Source organism: Octopus sinensis, linkage group LG2, assembly GCF_006345805.1.
Source record: "Octopus sinensis linkage group LG2, ASM634580v1, whole genome shotgun sequence".
NCBI classification, from domain to species: Eukaryota; Metazoa; Mollusca; class Cephalopoda; order Octopoda; family Octopodidae; genus Octopus; species Octopus sinensis.
Window position 1 is genome coordinate 6,954,194 of NC_042998.1, and position 10,000 is coordinate 6,964,193.

A 10,000-nucleotide genomic window follows, 5' to 3' on the forward strand; every position below is an offset into this window, starting at 1 on the left:
AAATCCTATCTTTCTTATAAGTATGTAGCTTTACCATTTTGGATTTAATACAGTTGTGGCCAAAACTTTGGAACATTTAAAAAAAAATTAGAATTGTTATGCCCAAGTACAATCTGGTTCAAATATATACAACATAGAGATATACTGAGATCCCCTTCGGTCATGACTGACCATGGGATTGCGCCTAGAAAGTTATCTTCCCAGGCACAAGTCCAGGCAAGGTGTTTATGTCCATTAAGTCTTCTTCAAAGTGAACTCATTGAAGTAAGTTGGTGTTAGTTAATGTTCAGAAGGAAGTAAGGGAACCCAAATGAGATCTAACATGGTATCCACCCAAATAATATATCCTGCCAAACTCATATACATGCATACATACATACATATATGTACACACAGATCTAACGATGGCTTAGCTGGCCAGAACTTCAAAGTCACTATCAGTTCTTGTTAGAGAATAATAAATTTGTAGGGTGAGAATTCACAAAAAAACAAAAGATGAAGACAGGTGGTGTAGACAACAAACAGATGTATTAGTGTAACACTCAGGAAATGAAAAAGTCTTTAATGTTTCGAGCCTACGCTCTTCCACAGAAAGGAACACAGAAAGAAACAAGGAGAGAAAATAAAGAATGTGTAGTGTCTAGCGATTTATTATGGCGAATAAATTTGTACTCTATCAAAAATATAGATTAATTCTTTAGTTTAATGTAAAATTGTTATTATTATAGCATAAAATCCAACATCAATATATGTATATATACACACACATGCACACACACACAAACACATGCGTGCACACACATGCATTATATGTACAATGGTCTTCCTGCAACATCTATTTATGGGGCTCACTCATAAAGCATTGGTTGTCCCAGGACTATCAAAGGAAAACACTTACCTAACATGCCATACAATAGGACTGAACTTCAAATGATATGCTTGTGGAGCAAACTTCTTAACCACACACCCATGCATGTAGCATGTAGTTCATGTTGTTTAGCTCCAGATCAGACAGACCTTATCAAATCTGGAAAGATCTTTTACCTGTGACCATCTTATTTTTCTCTTTTATTTTTTCCTCCCAGAATTGAATATCTGACTCAGCATTACCTTATTTCTAGATAGTAAAGTACGATTCCAAGGTGATTGATCGACTATAGATATAGATATTTCCTTATCTACACAACTGTGAACACTTTCTCTCCATACTGTTGCACAAATTCTATTTTTCTTGTTTATTTTGGGGACTTTCTGTGTTTTCTCTTTGATATTCATCTCAACGTGATTCTGAGTGGCTCTTGCTTCAACATTTTCTTATGTTCATCATAATGTTGTTAGTGTTATTGTTGTTATGATTCCTTGTTTTCATCGTCGTCATTGTTGTTGTTACTGAATATTGATTCTACTGTTACTTCTGACTTTATTGATATTGTTTCGACTGAAGACATCATTGTTGATCTTTGTTAGTCTTTTTTGCCGTTTTATCATTCTGCTTCTTCTCTGACTAACATTTATTCCGAACTTTCATATTTCTTCAGCAACTTTACCTGAAGTTTCATTAAAGTTCGACTTATAGCACTCCGTCAGTTACGACGACGAGGGTCCCAGCTGATACGATCAACGGAACAGCTTGCTCATGAAATTAACATGCAAGTGGCTGAGCATTCCACAGACACCTGTACCCTTAACGTAGTTCCCAAGGAGATTCAGCATGGCCCTTTGAAATACAGGCACTACTCATTTTTGCCAATAGAGTGAACTGGAGCAAGGTGAAATAAAGTGTCTTGCTCAAGAACACAAAGTGTCGCCGGGAATCGAACTCACAACCTTACGATCATGAGCTGAATGCCCTAACCACTAAGCCATGCACCCTCACTTAAGTCAACTAAGGTAACAAAGTATGCCTTCCAAAGAATTGCCCTATCATCTGACATCTGTTTCAATTATATTTCTGTAGGGCAGTGAGCTGGCAGAATCATTAGCATGCCAGGCAAAATGCTTAGTGATATTTTATCTGCCGTTACATTCTGAGTTCAAATTCTGCTGAGGTCGGCTTTGTCTTTCATCCTTTTGGGGTTGATTAAATAAGTACCAGTTACGCACTGGGGTCGATATAATCGACTTAATCCAGTTGTCTGTCCTTGTTTGTCCCCTCTATGTTTAGCCCCATGTGGGCAATAAAGAAATATATATTTCTATCTCATAACTAAAATTGTAGCCATCCATATGTACAGGAATATACTTTATGGTCATGTCTCAACTCCCTCTCCTGGCAGAGAGATCTTTGTCCTGCAGATGCTGGTACCACATAAAATGCACGCATGCCAGTTCCACAGAAATGGTTTTGTGCCAGTGGCATATAAAAATCACCCAGCACACTCTGTAAAGTGGGTGACATTAGGAAGGGCACTCAGTCATAGAAACCATGCCAAAGCAGATAGTTGGAGCCTGGACAACTCTCCGGCTAGCCAGTTCCTGTGAAACCATCCCACCCATGCCAGCCTGGAAAACAAACATTAAACAATGATGCTGATGATGATGAGCTGCATGGTGAGCAAAGAGAAGAGCTTCTAGCATTAAAAATATCAGTTTGACATTTTACTCACTAATTTCAACATTTTCAAAACTCCATCAATTATTTATGACATGGGAAAATAAATCCTCATCATCATCATCATCATCACCATCATCATTTTAACATCCATTTTTCCATGCTTCCATGGATATTAGACAGAGGCAGAATTTCTTATGGCCGGCTGCCCCTCCCGTTTTCAAGCAAGGTAACATTGTCCCAAGGCCAGACATATTTTTACAAATGCTTGTTCAGAAGTAAGATAATATTCCTCATGATCAGATATGCTTACATCGAAGATTGAAAAGGAAGGACACTGCTTGCACAACAGTGACATCTGTTTACAACTATCACATGAAATGAAGGCAAAGATACAGTAACACACATATATATATATGTGTATATATATATATATATATATGCATATATATATATATACATATATATGTGTGTGTAAGCCCGTTGTATATATGTATATATATGTATGTGTGTATATGTTTTTGTGTCTGTGTTTGTCCCCCCAACATCGCTTGACAACCGATACTGGTGTGTTTACGTCCCTGTAACTTAGCGGTTCGGCATTAGAGACTGATAGAATAAGTACTAGGCTTACAAAGAATAAGTCCTGGGGTTGATTTGCTCAACTGAAGGCGGTGCTCCAGCATGGCCACAGTCAAATGACTGAAACAAGTAAAAGAGTAAAAGAGTATATATTTATTTATTTATACACACACACTAACACACATACATTATTTACATATCTGTCTCATGTATCCATATACATATATTTGAATGTATGTATATGTGTGTGTGTGTGTGTGTGTACATGTTTAGAGATGTTAATTCAATGTTCCTCATCGACTCTTAAGTTACACTTTTCATTCACCCAGTGGCTGGTTACCTTGTTACAGCAGAAACAAAGAGAAGCGAAACATAAAAAAAAAATATATATATATATATATCAAAGAAATAAAACTAGGAAATTACAACATTTTGTGTGTTAGCATAGAAAACATTGATAAACACAAATAAACAGATAAAACAAACATTTCTAAACAAAAAAAGAAAGAGTACAAGAAAGAGCTAGAAAGAATTAAGAAGAAATGAGAGAGTGAAGAGAGAGAAGTCAGAGTAAGCAAAAGAAGTGGTAGGAGGAGTTGAGCCAAGGCTGCAAAGATTAAAACAAAGGATTTCTTTTTTTTGTTTTTTCTATTAAGTTTGTTTTAGAAAGAAACTGAATCAATGTATCTTTTATTAGTTGCATCAAAAACAAATAAACAAAAAAAAAACACAGAAGAGAAAAGAAAAACCAAGTCAAGAGGAGTGAAAAATTGTTTAATGCCAGTATTTCTATTAACAGATTAAGGTAGCTTGTGTATATTCTTATCAGTTTGTTTGTGTTCTTCAATCCGCACCTATCAATGGAAAAAAGAAAACGTTTTAAGGTTTATCTTTGACTTCTTTTAGTCACTAGACTGTGGCCATGCTGGAGCACTGCCTTGAAGAACTTTTAATTAAATGAATCGACCCCAATACTTTGTTTTGTTTGTTTTTAAGCCTAGCATTTCCTTAAAAATGTTTTAGCCCGAAGGCCGCGGCCATGCTGGGGCACCACCGCTGAAAAGTTTCATACACCCGCAGAGGGACTCGAACCCACGACCCTCAGATTACTTCTAAGGTTGACCTATAAAAGTCTGATGCTCTACCGACTGAGCTATGCGGGCAGACACATTTATTTATTTATTTATTTATTTATTCTAATGGTCTCTTTTTGCCAAACTGCTATGTTACAGGGGACATAAATGCACCAACTCTGGTTGTCAAGTGGTGGTGGGATGGTGGTGGGGGTGGTAGTAGTGGTAGTGGGTGGTGGAGCAAACACAGACACAGTCACACACACACACACACACACACACACATATGACAGGCTTTCAGTTTCTGTCTGCATATAGACAGACAGACAGATAGATAGATATGCATATATATATATATGCATATATATATATGTACATATATATAGATATATATACATATATATATATAGAGAGACAGACAGACAGATGCACGTGTTTATGTATACTCGTGTGAAAGACCAAAAGATTCAAACATATTTGAGTTGTTCCCAAGTGTTCAAGAATTTCATTAGGTTCATTTTGCATTGAACAGTTCCAAAGGCTTTCACTTCTTTTTGATCTATTATTATTGTTTCTTTGGCAGGGTGGAGGTTAAAGCCCTTTTTTTAATATTGCTTTCTCTTAATTTCCAGTCAGAATAAGTTTACTGATGTTTTGAGGAAAACACTTTTTCACAACTTCATTTATCCCACTTATACTTTCATCATCATCATCATCATCGTTTAACGTCTGCTTTCCATGCTAGCATGGGTTGGACGATTTTGACTGAGGGCTGGTGAACCAGATGGTTGCACCAGTCTCCAATCTTGATTTGGCAGAGTTTCTACAGCTGGATGCCCTTCCTTAACGCCAACCACTCCAAGAGTGTAGTGGGTGCTTTTTACGTGCCACCGGCACGTGGGCCTGTCAGGCGGTACTGGTAACGACCTTGCTTGAATCCTGTTACACATGCCACCAGCACAGGTGCCAGTAAGGCGACGTTGGTAACGATCATGCTTGAATGGTGCTCTTTTACATGCCACTGACATGGAAGCTAGTTGGCTGCTCTGGCAACGATCACACTTGGATGGTGCTCTTGGCACCCTACTAGCATGGGCACAAGTGCCAGTAAGGTGATGCTGGTAACGATCTCGCTCGAATGGTGCCCTTATGGTTCGAATTCCATTATGAACAACCAGTTTAGAAAATCGAGTTTTAGATTTGATATTATTTGAACCGGTACTTATTGTCATTTAGATAAGATTTTCATATGATGATAAACAATAAACTTATTAATTACTGAAGAATGAATTTATTAATCACTGTTCTATCTAATTAAATAGTTCACCAAACTCCACAGAAATCTCACTATGATAGCAATAAGATTTAAGATTTCATAAGGATGATGGTAACAACACTACAAACACGTAATATGTGAATTAGCTCACAAACTGACAGTTGTGCTTTAATCAAGTTTGACTTAAAACCATTATATTGTCAGGCAGTATTATCTTACTGTTGACTATGTGTCAAGAACTATGTCATCTTGTACATTATAAAATGATTTCTTATACAGCTTAGCTATAAGAAACTGCTGTGCTATAATAATACATAGCGAGGTATGTGACCTAGTGGTTAAAGTGTTCAACTCATGATCTTAAGGTCGTGGGTTCAGTCCCTGCACTAGTATCTGCATTGTGTCTTTGATGTTCTTTTTCATATTGCTTCAGTCTGATCAAGTGTGATATGAATTAACTGGGTGGAACCTCCAGAAGGAGACAGTTACATCAGCCATCACTTCCTCCAATTGACATACCCTGAGTATTCCAATGGATTAGGGATGGGGGGAAGGGGTCCAAGTGGGTTTATATGTCTGCTTCTAACTTGACAGGCAACTGAAATAATTAGCAAAAGCATGGAACACAAGTGCAGGCATGGTAAGAAGCTTGCTTTCTAATGACATGGTTCTGGGTTCATTCTCACTGCATGGCACCTTTAGCAAGAATCTTCTACTTGGACTGACCAAAGCCTTGTGAATGAATTTGGAAACTGAAAGAAGCCTGTCATATATATCTATATATATATAGAGAGAGAGACGGACAGACAGACAGAGAGACAGACAGACAGAGATAGATAGATAGATAGATATGTAGGTAGGTAGGTAGCTAGGTAGCTAGGTAGGTAGGTAGCTAGGTAGGTAGATAGATAGATAGATACGTGTGTGTATGTGAACCACCACTGCTGATAGTCAGTGTTGGTGTGTTTACATCTCCATAACTTAGCAGTTTGGCAAAAAAGACTTATAGAATAAATATCAGGCTTAAAAAAGAATAAGTAGTGGAGTTAATTCATTCAACTAAAATTCTTCAAGGTCGTGCCCCAGCATGGCCACAGTCTAATGACTGATTCAAGTGAAAGATAAAAGATGAAAGATATCCAAGCCATCACTCACATCACATGTGAGTGATGGTTGATTGCATTGTAGTGTATTGTGTAACAATCAGTCAAATATGATTAGTTATTTATTTGGTGAAACACAGCTATTGATATTGTGCTATGTAATATAAGTATAAATTAATTTGCATACCATCATCAGCAGTAGCTGGTACATACATACATACCTGTCTAACACCCGTGGACATGTTTACAAAGTTAGAAAAGAGCACAGCTCCCATGACTTTCAGAAACATTTTTTCACGCTAAGAGTTGCTGAAGCATGGAACAAACTGCTGGCATCAGTTGTTAGTTGTCGGAGCACTGCATCCTTCAAAACTTCCATGCTTTCTGAGATTCGCCAACACTACACCTGATTTTCTCCCCTCCATACACATGCAAGCATGCATCTGACTCATACAGTGTTCACTTTCCAGACATTTGTACATTACTGCATATGCTTTACACGCACTTTTGACAAGTTGTGGTGCACCTGAGCACTGTATACAATAATTTCATTATTATATGTATGTATGTATGTATGTGTGACAGGCTTCCACAAAGTCTTGCTCAACCAAATTCACTCAGACGTCACCGGTCGGCTCAGTGTTATCGTAGAACACACTTACACAAGGTACCACTCAGTGGAACTGAACCTGTCAACACATCGTTGCAAAGAGAGCTTCTTAACCATACAGCCAGGCCTGCACCAAGCATTCGACCTTCTGTGAATCCTCATAGATTTGTAACTGGAGCACTGAAAGGAATATAGAGACTCAGTGAAGGAATAACAAAAAAAATAATAAGTCATGAAATAGAAAAAAAGGGAGAAAAGAAGAACTTGTAAGTTAGGGTTAATACTTGGAGACAGATTTATTTATTGAAGACCTAGAAAGAGCATGTGTGATTCTCAAATAAGTTATAATAGCAGATAAATAATAAATAGCTTTTTAAATTATTTATTATTTTCAGGAAATAAATCAATATTCTGCTGAAGAAAGCTAAACACATTTATATGGACAACCATGTGCTCAGTAATTACAATAAAAGCTTACATGTGAGTGTTATTATATGCAGCTTTTACAAAAAAAAAACAAGTGTGTTAATATGTAAAAAGAATTTATTCCAATATGGCTCCACTAAATGGATAGGCATCTAGTTTCCTAATGCACTAGATCAAGAAGTAATAAAACAAACATTTAGAAATCATTACAGTGTTCAACATGGTTATAAAATATGTTGTCAGATCACATATAAAATAAATTCTGGTATGTTTGGCATAATTGTGAATGTAAACAAATATTAAACATAAGATAGAAGAAGTTATTAGGGTATAAAGATTTATTAACAAGTTAAGGTTTGTTTGTAGTAAGGATTAATGGCTTGAACGAGTTACACATAATTCATATGGACATCATAGCGTTTGAATCCTATCCAACATAAGTAATCAGAGCTGAAGTATTTGAAGTGTTGAAACAAATAAAACAAAAATAAATAAAAAACGAACTTGGCTGCAACTTAATAAATTTCTAATGTATATGTCAAACTTGAATTTTTTTTTACTTGCTTCAGTCATTTGGCGGTGGTCATACTGGGGCACCATCTTGAAGAATTCAGTTGAAGAAATCAACTCCAGTATTTATTTTCTATGCCTGGCACTTATTCTATCGGTCTCCTTTGCTGAACTGCAAAGTTACAGAGATATAAACAAACTAGTGCCAGTTATCAAGCACTGGGTGGAGGGATGGGTTACAAACACAACTGGTTATTTATACATACATACTCATGGGGAACTTCTGTGAATTTCTACCTCCTAAATTCCCTCACAGAGTATTGGTTGGCTCAGGGCCATAGTGGAAGATATTTGCCCAAAATGTTGCATAGCGGAATTGAACCTGAAATCACATGGTTGCAAAGTGAGTTTCTTAACCACACACTTATAGCTATGTTTTGACACAGCCATTGCTGAAGTTTTATTGATTATAAGCAATTTGAATAAAAGCTTTTTTTTTTTAAAAAAAAAGGCACAAGCATAGGTGTATTGCTACCCAGTCACATGGTTCTGGGTTCAGCCCCACTGCAGGGCACATTAGGCAAGTGTCTTTTACTATAACCTTGAGCTGATCAAAACCTTGTGAGCAGATTTGGTTTATGAAAACTGGAAGAAGCCTGTCATATATGTGCATGAACATGTGTATGTGTGTGTGTGTGTGTGTGTATTTGTGTCTGTGTTTGTCCTTCACCACAACTTAACAACCAGTGTTGGTGTTTTTAAATCCCCATAACTTAGCATTTCGGCAAAAGAGACTGATAGAATAAGTACCAGGCTTTAACAATATAAGCACTAGGATCAATTGGCCCAACTAAAACTTTTCAAGGTAGTGCTCCAGCATTGCCACAGGCTTATGAATAAAAGTACCAACTTCAATTTATTTATAATTGTGCTGATTCTCACATGCCGTATTCTGAATACTTTTCCATAGAATATGTTTAAAAATTCTAGCTCATTGTTTCCATAGCATTGTATGACCTTTTAACCCATTATGAAAGCACACTTAATTTTTCCCTATTATAAAACCTGAATAAAATATAAAACAATATTAACAACAAATATCAATAATGATTTTTGTTTTGCAATTTTTCACTCATTTTTCAAGATCCACTTTAGGCAAGGAATTTATTTATTCCTATACGGAATAACAATTCCTGACTAAAATAGAGCAACATAGAGTTAATTTTCTAGTTTGCATTATTAATTTGATCTATAATTTAAGGAAATGTTTAATTCACATATAAGTGTTACATATAAAAGGTGAAATATCTTTTCCCCTCATGATAATTCTATCAGTGTTGAGAAAACATCAACATTCTAATTGAGAGTATTATTTTTTAAATATATTTATATGCTGACAATCAACAATAAATTTAATTAATATCATTTTCTACTTTAGTGGTAATTTAAAAGAAAGGAGAGTCAAATATTTAGTAAGCATTACCAAGATGGTGTTTTTCAGGAATTTTTTTTAATCATCTGTTTCAGTTTTTATTTTTTGTTTTGATTTTTTTTTATCAACCGAATTCTTATTTATTCTTCTTGTATAGAATTTAATGCTAATTCTCTAAGCTCTGTTTGTACTGCACCAGCTGTATCTAGACACCAAATAAATCAATATCTGGTTCAAATATCAAGAGAGAATATCAGAATTGATTTTAAAATAGCAAGTTTAGTTTGGTTGCATGAAAATATAGACTGTTTGCATTTTAATAACACCTAACACATTGTATAGGTGTGCAAACTATTTCTAGATACCAAAATACTGAACAATTAAGTAATTTTGAATAAATCTCTCTCTCCCTCTCCTTCAGTTGTTACACACATTTT

At 35.9% G+C, this 10,000-nt stretch overlaps 1 protein-coding gene and 1 non-coding gene across 7 annotated transcripts in view; one reads left to right on the forward strand and one right to left on the reverse strand.

The window, feature by feature from the left end:
• Window positions 1–10,000, forward strand: part of LOC115223847 (ras-specific guanine nucleotide-releasing factor 2) — a 670,879-nt gene that overhangs the window by 178,272 nt on the left and 482,607 nt on the right. The window lies entirely within an intron of this gene.
• Window positions 4,205–4,296, reverse strand: Trnak-uuu. The gene is given in 2 exon segments: window positions 4,205–4,240; window positions 4,260–4,296. It is a non-coding gene; the product is annotated as a tRNA-Lys (tRNA).